Source organism: Hemicordylus capensis, chromosome 3 (assembly GCF_027244095.1).
Source record: "Hemicordylus capensis ecotype Gifberg chromosome 3, rHemCap1.1.pri, whole genome shotgun sequence".
Classification (NCBI taxonomy): Eukaryota; Metazoa; Chordata; class Lepidosauria; order Squamata; family Cordylidae; genus Hemicordylus; species Hemicordylus capensis.
This window is the reverse complement of record NC_069659.1, coordinates 225,596,483-225,619,053: the sequence shown is the minus strand read 5'-3', so window position 1 is coordinate 225,619,053 and position 22,571 is coordinate 225,596,483. Positions and strand designations below refer to the sequence as shown.

Sequence of the window (22,571 nt, the reverse complement as noted above, 5' to 3'; positions counted from 1 at the left end):
TAGGCCCTTGGTACCTAAGAGAGCGTCTTCTTTGTTATGAGCCCCACCGCCCATTGAGGTCATCTGAGGAGGTCCATCTCCAGTTACCGCCAACTCATTTGGTGGCTACACAGAGATGGGCCTTCTTGGTCGCTGCCCTGAGATTGTGGAATGCACTCCCTGTTGAGATATGATCCTCCCCATCTCTGGCAATTTAAAAAAAACACCTGAAAACCCTTCTTTTCACACAGGCTTTCTCAGCTTCCTAAATTGTGGGGGTTTTAATTTCTGGTTTATTTTAAAATTCAAAACACGATTTTGGGGTTTTTAATTACTGTAATTGTTTAATTGTTGTTTTAAAATGTTTTTAATTGTTAATTGTTATATGGTTTTTTAATTTGTTTTAGCTCTTTACTGTTTTAGTGGTGTGTTTTAATTGTAAACCGCCCTGAGGTTTTGGAAGGGTGGTATACAAATCAAATCAAATCAAATCAAATCAAATCAAATCAATAAATAAATAAATAAATAAAAATAAAACAGTTAAAATTTTTAAAAAAACCTCTTAAACCAGTGAATAAAGAATTACTATATCCCTCCTCCCCATATGTTGCAGTCATTGGTCCTAATCAGGACTTTTGCCCTGCACAGTTTTTTAAAAAAACATATTTTCATATGCATTCACTTTTAAACATGCATGTATATGTACGTATAGCTTTGCCCTACTTTTCACTGAAATCAAGTGACGAAGTGGGTTCTGGCCCATGAAAGATTATGCCAAAATATATGTGTAGGCTTTAAAGCAAAATAAAGTGTGCCGTCAAGTTTGGTGTCAATTCCTGGTGACCACAGAGCACTGTGGTTGTCTTTGGTAACATACAGGAGGGGTTTACCATTGCCATCTCCCACGCAGTGTGAGATTAATTCCTTTCAGCATCTTCCTATATCTCTGCTGCCCGATATAGGTGTTTCCCATCATCTGGGAAACATACCAGCAGGGATTCAAACAAGCAACCTCTGGTTTGCTAGTTAGGTCATTTCCCCGCTGCGCCATTAGGTGGCTCGTGTAGGCTTTAAGCTGCCACAATGATTTTGTTGAAATAAATGGGACAGTTATTCAAAATCATGGTTGGAATCCGGTTGTAAATTGACTTTTGGTCATCTCAGATACCTGTTTATCTCAGAAATCACCTCTTCAATGTGAAAGATTAGATTATTGTGATTGCATCACAACTTCTTGGCATTCTAAGTATTTAGACTGTCCCAAAACTTATGATGAATCTGTGAGCAGATAACCCTGATGTCTATTCCCTCATTAACGTGCACTGCACTACAGCCTCCTTTTGTTTGTTTAAAGCTTATCTTTAAGCTGCTTTTAAATAGGCAGGATGGCATTTCTTGTGACAAACCTTGTGATGTCAAAAGTGCACAAAGTCCTGTAAAGGTGGCACATCACACGTTCTATAACTGTACATTCCCATTGGTTTTATGTCACAGTGCAGTCTTATCTTTGCAGGAACATAGAACCTAAAGAACTGATTGCTGGGCCCCAAATACACTCACCTGGAAGCAAGTTGGAAATACTTGTAAGTAATTGGCTTTAGGCTGGTATAAACTCTTCAGTAAAGTGGACACCTTTCCTCATTATTGCTCCTGCGTCTTAGAGAAAGTATAATCTGTTAAATGTCTGTCCGTTACACAGCTGTTAAAGAATGTGGCAGCTCTAAGGGCTGCAATATTGTGCACACACAGAAGTAAATTACACTTAACTCAATGGAATTTACTTTTAAATGAACCCATAAGAAGACCAGGTTGCACATGCCACTAACTCAGCATTTTCCTCTTAGAGGAACCAACCTGTAAGGTTGCCAGTTTTCTCGCAGGCCCTTCTCCAGTGCCTATCACAGCAGCCTGACCTATGCAGAAATTTAGCAAATGAGGCTGCTTGGACTGCATGCAGAAAAAGCTTTTCATCTCACTTTATGCCAGAGAAAGCTGCCAACTTTTTTACTGGCCTTACTCCAGTACCTTTAAACACAGCCTGGCACAGGTAGAAATTTAGCAAGTAAAGCTTTTCTCATCACTGTAATTTCCATCCCCAGGGGAAAAATTTCACCTGCTAAATTTCTGTGTGCCAGGCTTATACGAAAGGCACAGAGAGTCAGCCAGAAAAAAAACAAAGCAAAACAAAAAGTTGGAACCCTACCTGGCATGGAGATAATGTGATGGGAAAGCTTCACCTGCCTCCAATCCAGTTCTATGCAGATATATTCAGAAGTAAACTTTATTGAATTCCGTGGGGGCATTTCTTCCAAGTAAGAGTGCAGAGGATTGCAGTCTTGCTCTCTGCAGCAGATTGCTGTTAAGGGCAGAGGCGCAAATTCAATGTGTGCATGTGATACGTGCTGGATGCACAAGAAACAAAGTCACATCTCTTGCACAAGATGTACACATGCAGAATCTGTGTGTGTACATCTGGTGGAAGGTGCATATACAAGTATATCACTTGCACAAATTGCTGAGGTATGGCCAGGAAGGATGGTCTAGCTAGAGGGGAAAGAGCAGGTGAGAGGAAGGATGTGCTTTCAATCCAAGCACAGCCCATAATCCTCTCTCCGAGAGAGCATCATCCTCCCGTTCCCCCCACCTCCACTGGGCCTCGGCAGCAAGAGCCGGTCACGTGACCCGGCGGCTCCTGTGCAGCCAGCCCGTCCCAGCCCGGGGAAAGAAGGTTGGGCGGGGTGTGGCGCTCTGGAGCGGGCACGCGCCAGAGATAGGGAGAGAGAGAGAGTGTGTGTGCTAGCGCTTGGAGCTGATACCGCGGCTGCTGCTCGCGCAGGTTCTAAGGGCGCCCGCCAAGTTCTGGGGCGTCCCGCCCGCTGTGCGCGCGCTGCTCCCCTCTCGGAGAGGTCTCCGGTCAGGTGAGGCGCACGGGGAACGCTGCTCGAGCTGTAGGGGGAGGAGAGTGACTGGGGCTTGGGAGCGGAGCGCAGGGCGAAGGAGAGCGGGAAGAAGCGGGCACCTGAGAGGGAGGGGCGAAGCGGCTTCGGGAGAGATGCTAGAAAGGCTTTTTTTTTTGGTTTGGTTTGGTTTTTTTTAAGCGTAGGCTGGGCGGGGGGTGCGCTCTCCTTTTCTTCTTCAAACAACCTGCCTTGGCGTTTCTTGACCTGAGTTGCCGTCCAGGGGCTTAATTTCTCCTCGGCCAAAAACTTACTTTTCCATAATAGTAGTGCTCACACTTAACGTGCAAATCATGTCAAAAGTTCGTCTCGTGCATATGTATTAATCATGCTTCTAATACTTTGCAGCACTTACCTCTATGCAATTAATACCTATTGCACTACTTAGTACCTCTTAACCAATATAGAACACCAACAACCACCACCATGCAGCATATAGGAAAGAAATGCAACTCCCAGTTGAACTTGATTAATCATCACTCTGTGTACTCCACGTTTGCCAGTGGTGAGAAGTCCCGGGGTCACACTACAGAATTTAATTTTCCCCCTGGAAGAAAGGGAAAATGTCCCATAGTGTCCAAGGACTCAAAATACAGTCACCTTGCAGCTGCTAAGCAGGTGTTGGTGTGGTCAGTGTGTGGAAGGGAGACCTATCTATGCCACCTTTGGCGATAGGGCTATAGTTCAGTGGTAGACGGGGTCAGTGCTACCATTAGGCCAACTAGGCAGCCGCCTAGGGCGCAGACCTCAGAGGGGCGCAGAGTGTATCAAATCAATCAAAATGATTTGTGTGCCAAAATATTTTCTTTTGTATTTGAGAAAGATAATAAAAAATTGATGTATTACCTGTTCTTGCAATTTAAAATAAATGTAGCAGTTTCAAGTTTTGTGCTTTTCATTTTTTCTACAAAACATCTGGTTTTGAAAATCGAAGTTGAAAATTATTTTTGGAGGGGTGCAAGTACTTAGCCTTGCCTAGGGCGCAACATAGTCTGACACCAGCCCTGGTGGTAGAGCATCTGCTTTGCATGCAGAAGGTCCCAGGTTCAATCCCACTTTACTGTATTTACAAATGTATAAGCTCAGCATGGTGGATACAGATAAGCTACCACAGCAGAAAGCAACACCATTGAGCCTGCCTCAGATTCCCAGAGGATGAGTGTGGACCCTTGCAGCCCCCTCCCCATTCCTGTTCAGATAAACTAATCTTATCTGTCTGTCTGTCTCACTACCACCTCCTGCCTGCCTGTCTCAGACCCCACCCTGCAGGTAAATTGCTCATTCAGGAAAAATCTCTCCTCTCTCTTGGCTCCTATTGAGGATATATCCAATTATCTCCGATTAACAAGTGGTTATTTTAATAAAGGATGGTCACAAGGCAACCATAACACTATTCTTCCAGTATAGTATTAATAGGGTCCAGTCATTAATTTTTTTAAAAAATACTTGTCTGTCTTTGTCTCAGCAACTCTTATAGTTATTTTAACTGTTAAAGCTGTTTCCCATAAAACCATTTTAAATTCTAAAGAACTACGAGTTTTTGGGCTCAGTTCTGCCTGGAGGAAGTGCTGCCATTTGCCCCTGGAAGCTCAACTCTTTAATCCTAAATGAGTGGGGCCAGTGGTGAGGGAAGAACAGTCTGCACATGCTCTAAGACATACTATTGATGGTACATATATTCCATGATGGTGCAGTGTTTGTCAGGGTGACTTATTCCAGAATAAAGCCCTCGTGAGTTCTGGCATGAATTCAACTTTTTCCACATATATTCTTCCTCCCCTCCCCATCCCAGTTTAGGAGAATGTATTATCTATAAAGACCAGTGGGTATAAATGTTCTAGCTAAAGTTAAGCACACATAAGCCCTATTAATTTGCTTAAACACTCTTTCATTGAAATCAGTGGGATTTCCACATGTTTAATTTTGAATTGTGTGCAGTACTATATTTCCAATGTTTCTTGGAAGCTGGGGTGGGGGGGATCAATTCTAATAAGTACACAAGAAGCTGCCTAGTGCCAAATATTGAATCAGACCATTGGTCCATCTGGCTCAGTACTATTTACACTGACTGGCAGTGTCAGGTAGGAGTCTTTCCCAGCCGTACCTGGAGATGCCAGGGATTGAACCTGGACCTTCTGCAAGCAAAGCAGATGCTCCGATCACCTTTCCAATAGCTTGTTCTAGGTGCTTACAACAATAAAATTAACCGGTATACAGGCGGCACAATACGCACAGTGGATCTGCATCTATGTTCCTCTCAAGACCTCCTTTATTGTGTATAAAGGAACATGTTCTCTTTCCCTCCTCCTTGTTTCTTCCCTTGTTAGTGATAAACAGGCAAAGCTGTGTGTTATCTATCTCTTGATTTGATTGGGGAGAGTTTCAAATATAAGAATGAGGTTTAAACAGTGGAATATTGGACACTGAGTCTGACGTGTTTATGTCAAAATGTTTGTTTTAGGTTTTACTTAACGTTTTATGCAATAAAGGTCTGGAGAGGAACATAGTCGCAGAACAAAATTAATACAGAAATATAAAGCTTCGACTTCAAGTTAATAAACACTGATAGACATCTTATAGGGCTACCCTATGCTAGTTAATGTGGAAGTGAGACCCACTGTGTTCAGTGGAGTGCTCACTCTCAAATAAAGTTGAGGCCTCTAAGCCCACATATTAGAGAATGTCCCGTTGAACTAAATGGATCAACATCAGATTGTTTAACATGTATCTGATTGACTTTAAATTGGCACAGAGAGTTAAATAATGAACTTGCTGAAGGGAACAATGGTGCAAGTGTACAGACAGTGCAGCATTGACCTTGAGGGAAACTTTTAAGAGGTGTTCTGAAACTAGGACTTCTCCATTTAATTTACTGCCTGATCCAAAAGATGTGCTGTGAAAATGGCTTGTTGAATTCTTATTGTAAATGATAGGCAGCTACAGTAGTTAACACCTATGAAAGTAAGTTCCATTGATTCAATGAAACTAGCTGACCTGGCGCAGAGCATCTGTGCCCCTAGTTCTCCCTGTCTCTCCTCCCCCATCTTCAATTCTTTCTCCACCATTTCTTTCTCCCCCCACCCCCCGCCACCACCATAGCCCATTCTCCCTTGGCCAGCCGCCTGCTGGCCTGGCGCCGGCCGTTTCTCCACGGCTGGCCTGGTGGCTGCTGCTTCCCCTATGCAGCCTCTTCTCCTCCCGTCCCCATCACTAATCTGCAGCTCTCTCTCGAGAGCTGCCACGCATTGGATTAGCGACGGGTACGCCTAGGAGAAAGAAATATATAGATGGATTCCTGTATACGCATCTTGTATAGGCATGTTTCTTATATCTGAATAAGTGAAACTGTGTGTTAACCCTGCAAACTGAGCAAAGGTAAAGTGTGTCATTGAGTCTATGTCGACTCCTGGTGACCACAGAACCCTGTGCTTATCTTTGTAGAATACAGGAGGGGTTTACCATTGCCATCTCCCACGCAGTATGAGATGATGCCTTTCAGCATCTTCCTATATCGCTGCTGCCCGATAGAGGTGTTCCCATAGTCTGGGAAACAAACCAGTGGGGATTTGAACTGGTAACCTCTGGCTTTCTAGTCAAGTCATTTCCCCACTGCGCCATTAGGTGGATTCAAACAGAGCAAAGAGACACCTTTTTAAAGTGGCAACTCTCTTACGTTTAGCTGGGGGGAAGCACCTGTCCCTATCCTATCCCTGCAATCCTATCCCTTCCTAGCATCTCTCCTGTGGTTGTTGCTGGTGTCTGCCTTATGCTTGTGAGCCCTTTCAGGGCAGAGAACCGTTTGTTTCTATGTAAACGGCTTTGAATAATTTTATTTTGCTGAGAAGCAGTATATAAATATTTACTATATAAGGACATGGTAAGTACTTCTTCAAAAGGAGAGGAGAGCTGGTCTTGTGGTAGCAAGTATGGGATGTCCCCTTAGCTAAGCAGGGTCTGCCCTGGTTGCATATGAATGGGAGACTAGATGTGTGAGCACTGTAAGATAATCCCCTCAGGGGTTGGTGCGGCTCTGGGAAGAGCATCTCAGTTTCAAGTTCCCTGCCTGGCATCTCCAAGATAGGGCTGAGAGAGATTCCCGCTTGCAACGTTGGAGAAGCTTCTGCCAGTCTGGGTAGAGAGTACTGAGCTAGATGGACCTATGGTCTGACTCAGTTTATGGCAGCTTCCTATGTTCCTAAAAGCACCATCTGCTCGTTCCAATGGGAATGGGCTTGGCTGGAGTGTGCCTTAAACTTGTTTGGAATTACAGTCTTATGGCCTGATCCTAAGCATGTCTGTTTGGAAAGTGGACTGCTGTCCTAAGCTTACTAGGAAGCAGTTGCATTGAAATCAATGCGACTTCCAAGTAAGCATACTTCAGACCAAGTGTTCATTCCTTTGAAGAGCACGGGGTTCAGTGATTTGTAGATTGCATTAAGGAGGCAGTCAAACTCCTATAGGCTGCAGACTGACACACTAATATAAATATGATAGAAACTAAATGATACACGGTGCATATAAAATTAGCTTCTCACTGTGGCTTACTATCACGCCCACCCACCCCAATAAATCCAATATATCAAGCCAATGTTCTTTCTAGAACATTGTGTATTAAACTCTGTTTTGTTGTAAAATGTATTGTTTAATAATTTAAGTAAACATTCTTTTTTATGTCCATTATATGTCAGAGCTGCAAAGAAAGAATGGTGTACAGAGTATTAATCCTTCACATGCTCTCCCTTTTTAAACTTATATAAATATATTAAAATAGAAAGAGGAAGATGCAACCTTGCACATTTTTTCCACTTTCATTAATCATTTAGAGTTCTCATAATGGAAATTTGATACACCACTTCCTTGGATCACCGGGCACTTATCAAATGCCTGTATTACAGGGGAGAATAAATCCATAGAAACTGGACAGGGCACTGACTTTTTTCACCAACTACATTCACGAAAAGAATGAAGCCTCCCTAAGAAAGCTGGCCTCTCTTTATACTCAATGAAGGAGAGTCACAGCTCACTTGTGGTTTCCTTTAAAAAAAGTGCTTAACAACTTTGATATTCATTAAGCATATTTCATAATATTTATATTTTCTAAAACCTCCCACGCTAAACATCTATCCTGAACATTTTGCATGTTAGCAAACTACTTGATCAAATTCCATCAAAAGCAAATCTTGAATTAGTCCAGGATCGGTTAATTTGATAGAATTTATTTTTTAAAGTACTTTTCTGCAAAAATAATTGTAATTTAGAATAAACTGGGATGTGTGCATTAAAGGTTATTTCATCCAAAGGTCATGGTTTGGGTTTTGTTCTCTAAAAAGGGCCTTGAATCCTGAGATAAACTGACATACATACCTTGGGGATTTCGAGAGTGAGAGTTAACAGTTGCCAACTCAGAGATCACACAGGCCTCTCTTAAAAGATCAGAAGCAACAAGAGAGAAAGCAGCTGCTGTTCCCCAATCCACTGTTGATTCTACCAGTCCCTTTCCGTGCCCTTCATCTCTCCAGCAGTCAGGAGATTTGCCCCTCCACCCCCTGGCAAGCAGTCAATGAGAGGAGGGGAAGGAGGTTCTGGTGAGGAAGGAGGAGCAGAGACACTGCATCCTCTCTTGCTGTTCAGACCTCCTCTCTCAGACTTGGTGCTGCTATTGCTCTCCTGCCAGGCTGCTTCATGGAGTTGCTGCCGCCATTCTACACTAGCTACTTCCAAGCCTCAGCCAGTTTGCTAATAGTAGGCAGGACTGGCTGGTATTTTTTTAGTGAGAGCTAATGTTTAGGAGTAGGACTCAATATGGTTTTTCCTGAATGGGCAATTTACCTGCAGGGCGAGGGGTGTAAGATAAGACAGCAGTTGGCAGTTTGAATTTGGCAGCAGAACAAGAAACCTGAGAGTTATGAGACAGAAACTGGGGTGGGAGCAGTCTGTAGAGAGTCCATGCTGCTGTCCTCTTGAGACTGAAGCCAGATTAGCAGTTAGGCTGCCTGGGAGTCCATTTGCTTCTTATCTGAATTGCTTGTATGTTTGTAAATAAATAGATATTGCAAAGACACCATAAGTCTCCAGTGTGTTCTTTTATACAAAGGAAATGGAATCCTGTAGACTTCTCACTGCTTGGAAGTGGGGAGCACTTAATAATGGTGTCCGGAATGGGATCTTGTTTCCATGGAGAAAAATAGTGAGCTAGTAAACCCAAACAGAACAAATGGCATTCCTGAAAGAAATTGGAATATGCTAGCAAAGTGTAGTCATGTGCTTAGCAGAATTGTGAAACTTGGCACCAGCAGTAACTCTGAGGACCTTAAAGCAGGCTCTCCCTCACTCCAAGGGCAGCCGGGGAGAGGGGCGAACACAGCCCCCTGCCTGAGATCATGGAGGAGGATGGTTTGGAGCTTGCATTTGAGGAGGCGAGAGTCTCATTTGATCAGCATACAAAAGCTGTCGAAGATGGCCTGGAAATAATCTACAGAGAGACCCCAGTTGGGGCTGGCTGAGGAAATCCATCAAATGGCTGAGGAGCTGACCAATGTGGGCTGAAGAATATTTTAGTCAGTATCTGAGAATCAACAGGGTGTGTCTGGAGGCTGCCTGCAGAAATGAGAATGAAAAGCTGCAGTGAATGGAAAACTGCAAAGAACAGTATGCAGCAGGAAATTCAAAAGTGACAGCATATATTGGAAGTAAGTGGGCCAAAAGGAAACTGGCTGGCTCTTGAAATAATGCATCCTATGGAGGCTTTAGAGGATGGGGAAATCAATACAAGTGACTGGGATTTGGGGAAGAGGAGTCAGTTCTCCTGGGAGTTATTTGCACTCGGCTGCAGGTTTCGGGGTAAATGTTGTGTGAAGCCACTTTGAAGTACACTCTGTACTTCTGTGTTTTCTTTCTAGCCAATCGGAAGGGGGAAGAGAGAGAGAGCTCCTGCAGAGATAGATCTCCATTTCTGAAGAGAGCATGCCTTTTTTCATGCTAATGATTTGGCTAGTGTGTGAATGCACACACTCTCTTCTGAAGGAGATTCGGGGTAGAAGCCCTGTGTGTAAAGCCATGGTAGATCAACTTATGCCTGGAAAAAGTTTTTTCCCCAAGGCTTTGTATAAACAGTTTGAACCAGGCCATGAGTCACAGTGAGCCAGAAGTCCATGCAGAAACAGCAGGAAGAAGAGGGACCCTTCATAGAAGTGGCAGCACATCTGAAGAGGGTTGTGAGCTGGATATTCTAAGATGCCAGTGAATCAAACCAGGAGGCTTCACAGACAGGGCTTCTACCCCAAATCTCCTCTGGAAAAGAGTGTGTGTGTTCGCACACCAGCCATACTTGCCCCGAAGTCCTTCTCTGAGTTCCTTGGATCCACTCCACACACAAATTGGGCTTTGTCTTGCAAAATTTAGCTTATCTCGAGTTATTTCCGGGTTTTTAAAAGCAAGTTTTAAGCTACTTTTTATGAAAATGCTGGAGCAAATAGGGAGAGGCACTGACAGAGAATCATTAGCATGATAAGAAGGATACTCTCATTAGAAATGCAGATATAGCGCTTTAGTAATCTCTCTCCCTCCCCCCCCCCCAATTGGCTAGGAGGAAAACACGGAGGCATGCCATGTGAACTTACAAAAACTGAGTGCAGAGGGGAGGGGCTGCTTCCCTCCATGCCGCGAGTGTAATTCGAAGTGTCTTCACTCAACATTTACCCCGAAGCAGGAAGCTATGTGCGAATAACTCCCAGGTGATCCTGGTGAAAGACCTCTTCACTGAGAGACAATTTGATTGGGGACTTTTGTGTGATTGTCAGATATCCTTTGCCAGTCACTGGGAACTGCTGCAGGAATTAAATCATGCTACACAAGCACGGGTTTCTTGTTGAGCAGAACCCACCTAATTTAGTAATAACTAATTGATTTCAGTGAGACTCAGTCATAACTGGATGTTGCCCACTATTATCTTTTTTTTGATGGGGGCAGGATAAAGAATCACATTTGCCAACAAAGTAACTTATTCTGTAAGTGTGTGTGTGTGTGTGTGTGTGTGTGTGTGTGTGTGTGTGTGTGAAGTTAAGTTTTTTTGATAACTTATTTACAGTTGGGGCTTGAGGGATTTAGGCAGCATTTGGGAACATACTGTATATCGTAACTGCTTAGATGTTTCTGTATTTGGGGCTGCAGAGTAAAGTCTGGCTACTGAATGTGCTGACACTTGAGCACAACCATTGTAAAAAAGTTTAAAGGAAGGAAAAATCAAATGAAGATGCCTTAAATTAATGAGAGATTTTCCTCCTGGGATCTGGTTCTGGCGGCACAGTAAAAATTCATTTTATTTTTCCGTGTACACTGAAACTTCATCTTAGAAAATAGAAATAATAGGGGACTAGGGAGGGGCTGGCCATTAAGTTAGGATAGAGCATTCACAAATCTTTCTCTCACACACCCCCTGCCTGCCTGCAGTGGTACATTCCATTTTACCACCTGTTGCATTGGTAGACCAGGTCAACATTAGTGCCTATGACTGAGAAGCTCAGAGGATTGTTCAACTGGGGGCTCTCCATTATTCTAGGAGACACAGAAGCCAGCTCAGACAGAAAACAAGCAGGTCATTTGACCACACACTCAGTAGTCCTGTGAACCTATTTTCAGGTTTACATCCAAGGGTCATGTGAATTTATCTGGAATACCCAGGATATCTCCAAATCCCTCTTTAAATCCACCTGTTTCACACAGTGCCTTCAGTGGAACAAAATTTAAGGGATTATTACCCTTGCCTCTCCTTACTTCTCCTCCCATTGCTGTCTTCCTTGTTCTACTCCGGTCTAAACTGGACAGTATTCTCAGAGCATGGTAAAAACAAGTTTCAGAAATTGTGAAGCTTGTGGTATTATTGTACCACCACACAGGCTTATGCTGGTTTTTCATACTTGCTCGTTTTAACTACTATGCAGAAGTCTCTACCATGTGGAACAGATAAGAGGGAAAAGAAGTACAATGACTAATGGGATAAAGTCAAGGGAAATGGCCTGGACACAGCCTTAGGAAAACAAATAGTTGAGTTAATAGCTGATTACTGGGAAGTAGCTGAGTGGCTGGGGGCCTCTGTTATACTTCATGAAAATAAGGTGTTTTAAAGCATCATTAAAGCCTGTGATTTGATCTTTTGAAAGAAAATGGAAAGAGGCTGAGAGAAGTACATTCAGTATATGGATTAAAAGCAAGACAAAGCATGTTTTAGAGGGCACAGCTACATGTGCATTGACTTAGTATTGGGGATTAAGGCTAGATCACTGATGACAATTTCTGGGGAAATCGCTTCTATAATGGAGAATGTCAGGTGTGGTTATTGGATCTATGCAGTTAATAATTTGAGAAAGGGAAGCAAAGAGCTTGTTCCCTTAACATTTATTTTACAAGAGAATTATTTGTGGGATGAGATTTTCATATTGTGTGTCTTATGAACGGTGCAGATAAGAGCGTTGTGCAATCAATAATACTTAGCATTTATATAGTGCTTTTAGAGTGTTAAAAAAAAACTTTACATACATTAATTCAGCAATGTTTCTGTCAATATATATGCTTTGAAACTCATTTATTTCCTAGTATTTTATCTTACATTTCTATATCATCCTTCAAGGAGTGTTCAAGGCAGTACACATAGTAGTGGTGTGCATGGTTCGGTTCGGAGGCCATTGTCAAGGCCTCCGAACCGGTCCGGAATTCCAGGGGTTCGGTTCGGCCCGGTGGGGAGTGTGTGTCTTTAAGGGGGGTGGTAGTACTTACCCCCTCCCCGCCGCTCTTCCCCCTCCGGCGCTGGCGCTTTTCCAAACGTTCTTGGGGCGGCAGAATTCCTCCCTGCCGCCCCTGCCCCCATCGTTGTCCTTGCTAGCTTAAAAGCAGGAAGAGCTGGTGGCGTGCATGCGCCCTTCGCGGCGTGTGTGCTTGTCTTCGCCGCTGGCGCGCGCGCGCCACATATGTCACGCTGCGCATGCGCACCGCAAGGGACACATGCGTGCCACCAGCTCTTCCTGCTTTTAAGCTAGCAAGGACAACGACGGGGGCACGGGCGCCAGGGAGGAACTCTGCCACCCCAAGAACGTTTGGAAAAGCGCCAGCGCCGGAGGGCGAAGAGCGGCGGGGGGGGTAAGTACTACCCCCCCTTAAAGCTACACCCCCCTGTGCCAAACCGCCCCGCCGCGGTTCTGTGCACATCCCTAATACATAGTTCCTCTTTTCTTCCCATTTAATCTTCACAGCATCCCTGTTCGGTAGTTTAGACTGGGAGATAGTGGTAGACCTAAGGTTAGTTGTTGTGCTACATAGCTGAACAGTAATTTGAACCCAACTCTCCCACAATACAGATCTGTAAGTAACTGCTATGCCACACCTTTTGGGTCTTTCCACCAGTTCCCTTCTTGGCACCATTAGTTCAATGCATTTGCACAGGAGTCATTTAGAAAATTATTCTTGATCATGAAGTCATTTTGCATAAAGGCAATGTAAGAGAGAATTTGAAGAATTCAACAATCTGCTGTACTTTGCAAATTATTGTATTTTGCTATAGGCTATGGCCCCAAGCTAGTTCATAATTCAGACCTTACTATTTTGGCCAGACTGACATGTGCTTAATAATGTCATGGAGCCCACTCTCCCAGGTCATAGCTGTCTCAATTAACTTGGTTTACCTTGGGACATTATATTATGAGGTGGGGAGAGAATCCCTTATGCTATTTTACCACAGAACAGAAATCTTCAGTTCTTCGACGTGGTCTCTGTCTTTTACACCAATGGACTATGCGCCTGTGCACAGACCTTGTCGGAACCCAACAAGCTCTGTTCTCCTGATTTAGGTGGGAACCCTGCCCCCAGCCGCTATATGCGGCTGCGCTACTCCACATCCCCTTTGTCTTTGTCGTCTGCGCTTCAGTAGACATTGTGGAATCTTTGGCTCTGCTATGAGTAGGACTGTGACTTTCTTAAACCCCCTTGTTGTTTTTCTCCTGTTGTCCCTGTTTTCACGCCAGTAGTAGTAGTAGTAGTAGTAGTATGTTTGTTGCGTTCACAGACCAGATTAACAAACAATAACAATGAATAACATTAATAAGAAAATTCAAGAATTTCAAAAGTTTATAAAATCACAAACTGTTCAAATTACTAATACAGTCTTTACAGAGCTTGTTTTCTTTACTTCACTCAGTAGTGTTTTTTCCTTGCCGTTTTAATTTTACACACACAAACACCCATCTCTCCCTGTTTGTTTGGCTCCGGCCCTGGCCGGGATGGGGCTTTGTGGCCAGCTGACCTAAAATTTATATGCCGGGCACACACAAAAATGTGTTCGTTGTAGATCTAAGATCCCTTCCTCCGATATTCATACTGAGTGTCTGCTTTGTCTGGGGGAATCCCACATAGTCGAGACCTGCATTCATTGCCAAAGGTTCACAAAGCAGGCTCGAAAGAACAGGGCTTCTCACTTGCGTGCTGCCCTGTGGGACTTGGTCCTCCATATGTCAGAGGCCTTATTGTTGAAGCAGTAGTTTAAAATGGCTTCTTTGATACCGACAGAGCGTTTGGAATCCGCTCCTCTGGTGCTAGTACACTTGGCTTCATCAGCATCTGCTCCAGACCCACCTGTGGTTCTGGCCGCTTCTGTGCCATCAGACGAATTGCCTAGGCCTGCTGTACCTTCGGTAACAACTCCCTCTTCGGTCCCTTCGGTACCACCAAAGAAGAAGAAGAAGATGCCAGTGCAAGTCCCTCCTCTACTGGCAGGACAGCATCTGCCTCCTGTTCCCAAGAAGAAGAAGCCCCTGTCAGCTTCCTTTCGGAGGCGCCTTTGGTCAAGAAGCCAAATTTGGTCTCCGCGGCACAGGGCTCAGCAGTTGTTGATTGGGTGTCAGAGAATATGCTGGCCGCGGTACTGGTTCCTTCGGTACCGAAGTCTGCTGGCCCTTATCCTCGCACTAGTTCCCTGGTGACTAGGAAGTTGCCGGACCAGACGCCTGACTGCACTTTTCCCAGTGGCAGACAGGAAAGCTTGATTGTGGGCGACGAAACTGACCATGCTATGTCAGACTATGGGCTTTTTTCACCTGACAGAGGTGATACAAATTTGACATGGCTGCCTAGACATTGGTCTCCCGTTCGCCATGCGGAACAGTCCCTCCGTGGGGATCGAAGGGCGCATTGGAACTCAGAGGACCGCTCCTCCAAATGTAGATATGGGAGAGACTGGGATCAACGTGGTTAATCATACTCTGTGCAGGGTTCCCTGTACCATGCTGAGAATGAACCTCCCTCCTGTGGAGATTGTCGCTGAGAAGACAGCGTGTATAGCCAGTCCCCTTCTGATTGCTGCTCTGGTTATTCTGACTATGAGAGGTCGCGGTATGGATCTCAGTACTGGAAGGAATTTGCGACTTGTGACTGGGGGATTAGAAGAGATTTACATAGTGTTCCTTCGCATTCAGAAGGAAGGCCTCATTCTCCTCCACGGGATCTATGCAACCGTGCTTGTGGCCGCATTTCGCCATTGGAAGTTCCAGTTCAGCCTCCGGTGATGCAGCCTTTGTCGATGCCGACTACGATAGCCGATGGGTCGGTACCATCCCCCTTGGATAACCCCTCAGAGGTTCCAACTGGACTTGGTTCCAAATCCGGTTGCACCTCCGGAGATGGATAGTGAAGGGGGCGACCCTGAATCTCTGGATTTGGAATATTCAATCGAACTCTAAACCTGTGTCTCCATCTGAAGTTCTGAAACAGTACCCAGCCTATGTGACCCGCATGGCCTCAGCTTTAGGGGTGTGCCTTGATGTGCAACAAAAAGGGGAACTTGACCATTTTTCAGGGTGGATTTGATTTAAATCAAACTGATTTAAATCACGATTTAAATCACTAGCAGGGTGGATAAAAATAAAAAAAATCCGATTTAAATAAAAAAAATCCGATTTAAATCAAAAAAATCGGATTTTTTTTATTTAAATCGGATTTTTTTAATTTAAATCGGCTTTTTTTATTTTTATCCACCCTGCTAGTGATTTAAATCGTGATTTAAATCGTGATTTAAATCAGTTTGATTTAAATCAAATCCACCCTGCCCTTTTTATTCAGTCATTGATGTGGAGGCTAAAGTACCAGCGCCTCTACCACTTAATACAGCTTTATTGGAAATCGTGCATTGACACTGGTAGAAATCAGCATCCCTTTCCCAACCCAACAGACATTTGGAGAATTTCTATAGTGTGCAGATGCAGGATAATATGGCCTTTCTAAAGAATCACCCAATGCCAAATTCCATTGTGGTGGAGGCCTCCCTGAATATGTTTAAGGGGCACAATCACTCTGTACCAGGTGATAAGGGGGGGGGAGTTGGACTCCTTTGGGAAGAGGGTCTATTCCACGTCAGCTCTACATTTGCGGGTTGCTGACTACCAGGCCTATAATGCCAGGTATAACCATTTTTTGTGGGAAAAGGTGGTCCCCTTTTTGGACCTCCTGCCCCAGGATAAGCGGGATCCAGCAAAGGCTTTCCTGCATGAAGCTGCAGGTGGCAAAGCAGGAACTTTGCTCTGCAAGACATTCTGTAGAATGTGCAGTGAAGGTGATAGCCACGTCTGTGGCTCTTAGGAGACATGCCTGGCTGCACTCCTCCGGGTTGACCTATGAGGCCCGATCCAGAATCAAGGATCCTTCCTTTGAAGGTTCTAGCCTCTTCATGGAACAGACTGATGAGACTTTGCAGAAAGTGCAGAAGCTGAGGAGTACGGCAAAATCTATGTCTTACTTTTCCTCTGCCTCTAAACCGCAGAAACAGTCCAGATAGTCTCCTTACCAGCAGGCTAAAGCTCCTCCACAGCAACAGTCCTCGTCGGAGCGTTCCTTTCAAGTTAGCAAGTTCCAGCCTCGATATAAATCTGGTTTCCAGGCAGATAAGCCTGCCGTTCAGAAGCAACGACTAAGTACTTTTCAAAAAAAGCAGTGACTATTGAGTTTTTTTGATCCGCCTTGCGCCCTTCACTGTGAATTAGGACACGGTGACTGTGGACCAGTGGGTCCTTACTGTCACAAGCATAGGTTATGCCCTCGAGTTTTGCCGGACACCACCGTTGTCAGGGGTCGTGACTACACCATCAACTCCAGCGTTGGAGCAAGTCTCCACTCTCCTCTTGAAGGATGTGATCAAAAAGTTTGCCAGTGTGACAAGCCCCGGGTTCTACTCCTGGTACTTAATCGTTCCAAAGCCGGATGGCAGTCAACGCCCTATATTAGACCTCAGAGGCCTGAACAGGTACCTCACTTACAAGAGCTTCTGAATGCTGTCAGTGCCGACTGTTTTGGCCCTTTTGGAGCGAGACATAAGAACATAAGAACAGCCCTGCTGGATCAGGCCCAAGGCCCATCTAGTCCAGCATCCTGTTTCGCACAGTGGCCCACCAGATGCTGCTGGAAGCCACAAGCAGGAGTTGGGGGCGTGCCCTCCTGCCATTTCTCCCCTGCAACTGGTTCTCAGAGCCATCCTGCCTTTTGAGACTGGAGGTGGCCCACAGCCCTCTGACTAGTAGCCATTGATGGACCTCTCCTCCATGAAGTTATCCAAACCCCTCTTAAAGCCATCCAGGTTGTTGGCTCTCACTACGTCCTGTGGCAGAGAGTTCCACAAGTGGATCATGCGTTGTGTGAAAAAGTACTTCCGTTTGTTGGTCGTAGACCTCCTGGCAATCAATTTTATGGAGTGACCCCTGGTTCTAGTGTTATGTGAGAGGGAAAAGAATTTCTCTCTCTCCAAATTCTCCAAACCATGCATGATTTTGTAGACCTCTATCAGGTCTCCCCGTAGTCATCTTTTTTCTAAGCTAAAAAGCCCCAGGTGTTGTAGTCTTGCCTCATAAGAAAGGTGCTCTAGGCCCCAGATCATCCTGGTTGCCCTCTTCTGCACCTTTTCCAGTTCAACAATGTCCTTTTAAAGATGTTGTGACCAGAATTGTACGCAGTACTCCAAGTGTGGTCGCACCATAGTTTTGTATAAGAGCATTATAATATTAGCCGTTTTATTTTCAATCCCCTTTCTAATGATCCCCAGCATTGCCTTTTTCACAGCTGCCGCACATTGAGTCGACACTTTCAACGAGCTGTCCACCACGACCCCAAGATCTCTCTCCTGGTCAGTCACCGACAGCTCGGATCCCATCAGCATATACTTGAAGTTGGGGGTTTTCGTCCCAATGTGCATCACTTTACACTTGCTAACATTGAACCGCATTTGCCATTTTGTCGCCCGCTCCCCCAGTTTGAAGAGATCCTTTTGGAGCTGCTCACAATCCGTTTTAGATTTCACTACCCGGAAGAGTTTGGTATCATCTGCGAATTTGGCCACCTCGCTGCTTACCCCTGCTTCTAGATCATTTATGAATAAATTAAAAAGCACCGGCCCCAGTACAGATCCCCGGGGGACCCCACTTCTTACTTCCCTCCATTGTGAAAACTCTCCATTTAAACCTACCCTCTGTTTCCTGTCTTTCAACCAGTTAGCAATCCACACATGTACCTGTCCCCTTATCCCTTGACTGCTAAGTTTCCTCAGGAGTTGTTGATGAGGAACTTTGTCAAAAGCTTTTTGGAAGTCCAGGTAGACTATGTCAACTGGATCACCTTGATCCACACACTCGTTGACACCCTCAAAGAAGTCCAAAATGTTGGTGAGGCAAGATTTACCTTTGCGGAAGCCATGCTGGCTCACTCCCAGCAGGGCCTGTTCTTCTAGGTGCTTTACAATTTTATCCTTGAGGATGCTTTCCATCAATTTGCCTGGAATGGAAATTAGGCTAACTGGCCTGTAATTTCCCAGATCGCCCCGGGTCCCTTTTTGAAAACCGGTGTTACATTTGCTACTCTCCAGTCCTCTGGTACAGAGCCCGATTTCAGGGATAAGTTAAATATTTTAGCAAGGAGGTCGGCAATTTCATGCTTGAGTTCTTTGAGGACTCTTGGATGGATGCCATCTGGCCCTGGTGATTTGTTAGCTTTCAGTTTTTCCAGACAGTTTAGTACATTTTCTCTTGTCACTACTATCTGATTCAGCTCTCTAGCCTCCATCCCTAAAAACCCTGGTTCAGGAACAGGTATATGCTCAGTATCCTCTGTTGTGAAGACAGATGCAAAGAACTCATTTAGCTTCTCTGCAACCTCCATATCCTCCTTAATAATCCCTTTCACTCCGTCATTGTCTAATGGCCCAACTGCCTCCCTGGCAGGTTTCCTGCTTCTGATGTACTTAAAGAAGTTTTTGTTATTCCCCTTGATACTTTTGGCTAAATGTTCCTCAAACTCTCTTTTTGCCTCCCTTATTGTCACCTTGCATTTCTTTTGCCAGAGTTTGTGTTCCTTTCTCTTCTCTTCATTTGGACAGGCCTTCCCATTTGGGAAGGAAGTCTCCTTCCCTTTTATGGCTTCTTTGACGGTACCCGTGAGCCATGCTGGCATCCTCCTGGACTTAGTGGTATCTTTCCTCCTTTTGGGTATACAATCTAACTGGGCTTCTAGTATTGTGGTTTTGAGTAAACTCCATGCACTCTGGAGCGAAGTGACTCTCCTGGATTTCCCTTTCAGCTTTCTTTTCACCGTACTCCTCATTTTGGAGAAGTTTCCTCTTATGAAATTCAAAATTTCCGTGTTAGACATCCTTGGTGATTCTCTCCCCGCATGTATGCTGAATGTGATGGCACTGTGGTCACTGTTCCCTAAAGGGTCGATGACACTGACGTCATGCACCAGGTCCTGGGTGTCACTCAGAATTAGGTCCAAGGTCGCCTTCTCTCTGGTCGGTTCCATGACCAACTGTTCTAGGGCACAGTCATTTAGTGTATCTAGAAATTTGACCTCTTTGTCCTGACCTGGCTGTGAATTTACCCAGTCTATGTGTGGGTAATTGAAGTCACCCATAATTACAGCCCTGCCTCTCCTTGACACCTCCCTGATTTCTTCCTGCAACTCCCAGTCACTGCTGGCGTTTTGATCCAGAGGGCGATAGCACATCCCCAGTAGCACGTTCCCTTTCCGGCCTTGTATAGTCACCTACAGGGTTTCTGTGGAGGACTCCAGTCCACCTAGGTTTTCAAGCTTGTTAGATTCTATCCCTTCTTTAACATACAGTGCTACTCCACCTCCAATGTGCCCCTCCCTGTCCTTTCTGTAGAGTTTATACCCAGGGATAACAGTGTCCCACCGGTTCTCACTGTTCCACCATGTTTCTGTTATGCCCACTACGTCTATTTCTGCATTAGCAACCAAGCACTCCAGCTCACCCATCTTGGCTCAGAGGCTTCTGGCATTAGCATATAAGCACCTATACTCTGAATCTCTCCCCTGAAGTATGCTATTCTTATGACTCTTTGACCTGCTGGCACAGGCTCCTGTCTGCTCTTTATGCGGTTCTGCACTGTCCCCTTCTGTTTTATCTGAATTCATTGCACCCTTGCACTTTAAGGGGTGGCTTTTGCCAAACGGGATACTGCCCAGCTCCCGTCGGCTGTTCCCCAGGTGTCATTTTAAAAGCTGCTCTGCAACCTTTTTGATTTTAAGCGCCAGCAGTCTGGTTCCATCTTGGTTCAAGTGCAGCCCGTCCCTTTTGTACAGGCCTTGCTTGCCCCAAAATGTGTCCCAGTGCCTAACAAATCTAAACCCCTCCTCCCGGCACCCAGCGTCTCATCCATGCATTGAAACCCCTCAGCTCTGCCTGTCTCACTGTACCTGCGCGTGGAACAGGTAGCATTTCTGAGAATGCTACCTTGGGGGTCCTGGACTTCAATACACTACCTATCAGCCTAAATTTGGCTTCCAGGACCTCCCGACTACATTTCCCCACATCGTTGGTGCCAACGTGCACCACGACAACTGTCTCCTCCCCAGCACTGCCTAGGAGCCTGTCTAGACGCTGCGTGATGTCCGCAACCTTCGCACCAGGCAGGCAAGTCACTGTGCAGTCAACACGCGGGTCACAAACCCATCTCTCTATACCTCTAATGATTGAATCACCCACCACAAGGAGGCTCCCACCCCCTAGAGGAGTATCCCCCGTGCGAGAGGATATGGGCTCATCATCCACGGAAGGGGTCCCTTCTAAAGGAGCATTTCCCTCTTCCTCAGACTGATGTCCTCCTTGCCCAAGACCTTTATTCTTCCTGACAGCAGAGGAGCTACCAGCCCTGGAGTGGGATGCCTCTATCACATCCCTGAAGGTCTCGTCCACATGCCTCTCTGTCTCTCTGAGCTTCTCCAGATCTGTCACTTTGGTCTCAAGGGAATGGATTTGTTCCCGGAGGGCCAGGAGCTCCTTGCACCGAGCACACACCCATGACTTCTGCCCATGGGGCAAATAGTCATACATGTGGCACTCTGTGCAATGCACTGGGAAGTGCCCCTTCCCCTGCTGACTTTCTATCTTCATACTGTCTTGTTGGCTGTTTACAGTATTCAGAGATAGTTTATTGTAAGTAGTTTATTATCTGTTTATTAGAAGGATAGGTCTCAGCTGTAATGGTCAGCTATTTAACTGTCCAAACAGCCTTTCCCAAGAATATGAGGGATACGAGGGAGGACTATGTACTTAGGTTCTCTTCTCTACCAGGCTCCTTGTGATCCAAACTCCCCCGCACACTTCCCGCTAAACTCCTGCAAAACTCCTATGTCCTGTTTGCTATCCCTGTTCGCTATGCTCTCAGGCCTTAACTTATTTTGTAGAGTAGCCTTCCAACTGACACACAGGATGTGGGTCAAAGCAAAGGAATGTGGGGCCTCTCCCAGCCCTAGCTGACTCCACCCGCTCCAAGCAGGCACTAAGTAAACACTGGAATTTGGAACCCTATCAGCTCCTGGCCCTAGGAAATCCTGGGAAATCCTAACCTTAACCCTAACCCACACCCACACTCAGACGGGGAGAGAGAGAGAGAGAGAGAGAGAGTGAATAAGACCTACCCCTTAAAGAGAAACAGCCCCTGCAAATCTCCCCTCTTTCTGTTAGTTTGTTTGAAGGGGGAAAGGCTAGATGTTTAGAAAAGCTTGCTTACCTTCTCAGCTGTGTCTGCTCTTCACAGAGCAGCCTTCTAACTGAGGACATGTGGATGGCCTCCTTGGACCTGCGAGATGTGTATTATCATATTTCCATATGCCCACAGCATTGTTGTTTTCTGCATTTCAAGATAGGGGGAATCACCTATCAGTTCAAGGCCCTACCATTTGGCCTGACCATGGCCCTGAGAGTCTTTACAAAGTGTCTGGCCCCCGTAGTGGTGTTCCTACAAGAAAAGGGGATACAAACACTGCCATAGCTTGACGATTGGCTCATTCTAGCAGGTTCAAAGTGGACTGCTTTGGATTATCTCAGTGCAGTCATAGACACTTTGGAGAGCCTGGGCTTTCAGGTCAACTTTGAGAAGTCGAAATTGGAACCAGTCCGCAGGATCCAGTTTATAGGGCTGATCTTTGACACCCGCTTGGAGAAAGTTTTTCTCCTGGAGGCCCATATAGGGATGCTTGTGCAGTTGGCTTCAGCTTTCATGGCTGGAGGGCCACAGACCCTGAGCTTTGTGCAGTGCCTGTTAGGCCATATGGCTGCTACCACTACCACCTATGTGCTTCCACATGCTCATT

General features: G+C 45.4%; 1 protein-coding gene across 1 annotated transcript in view; it reads left to right on the top strand.

The window, feature by feature from the left end:
- The first annotated feature begins 2,724 nt into the window (after window positions 1-2,724).
- The window catches only part of RHOBTB1 (Rho related BTB domain containing 1), a 120,821-nt gene continuing 100,974 nt past the window's right edge, over window positions 2,725-22,571 (top strand). Inside the window, exon 1 of the mRNA XM_053312369.1 lies at window positions 2,725-2,897. The gene's annotated coding sequence lies outside the window, so the exon portion shown is untranslated. The remainder of the gene's footprint in view (window positions 2,898-22,571) is intronic.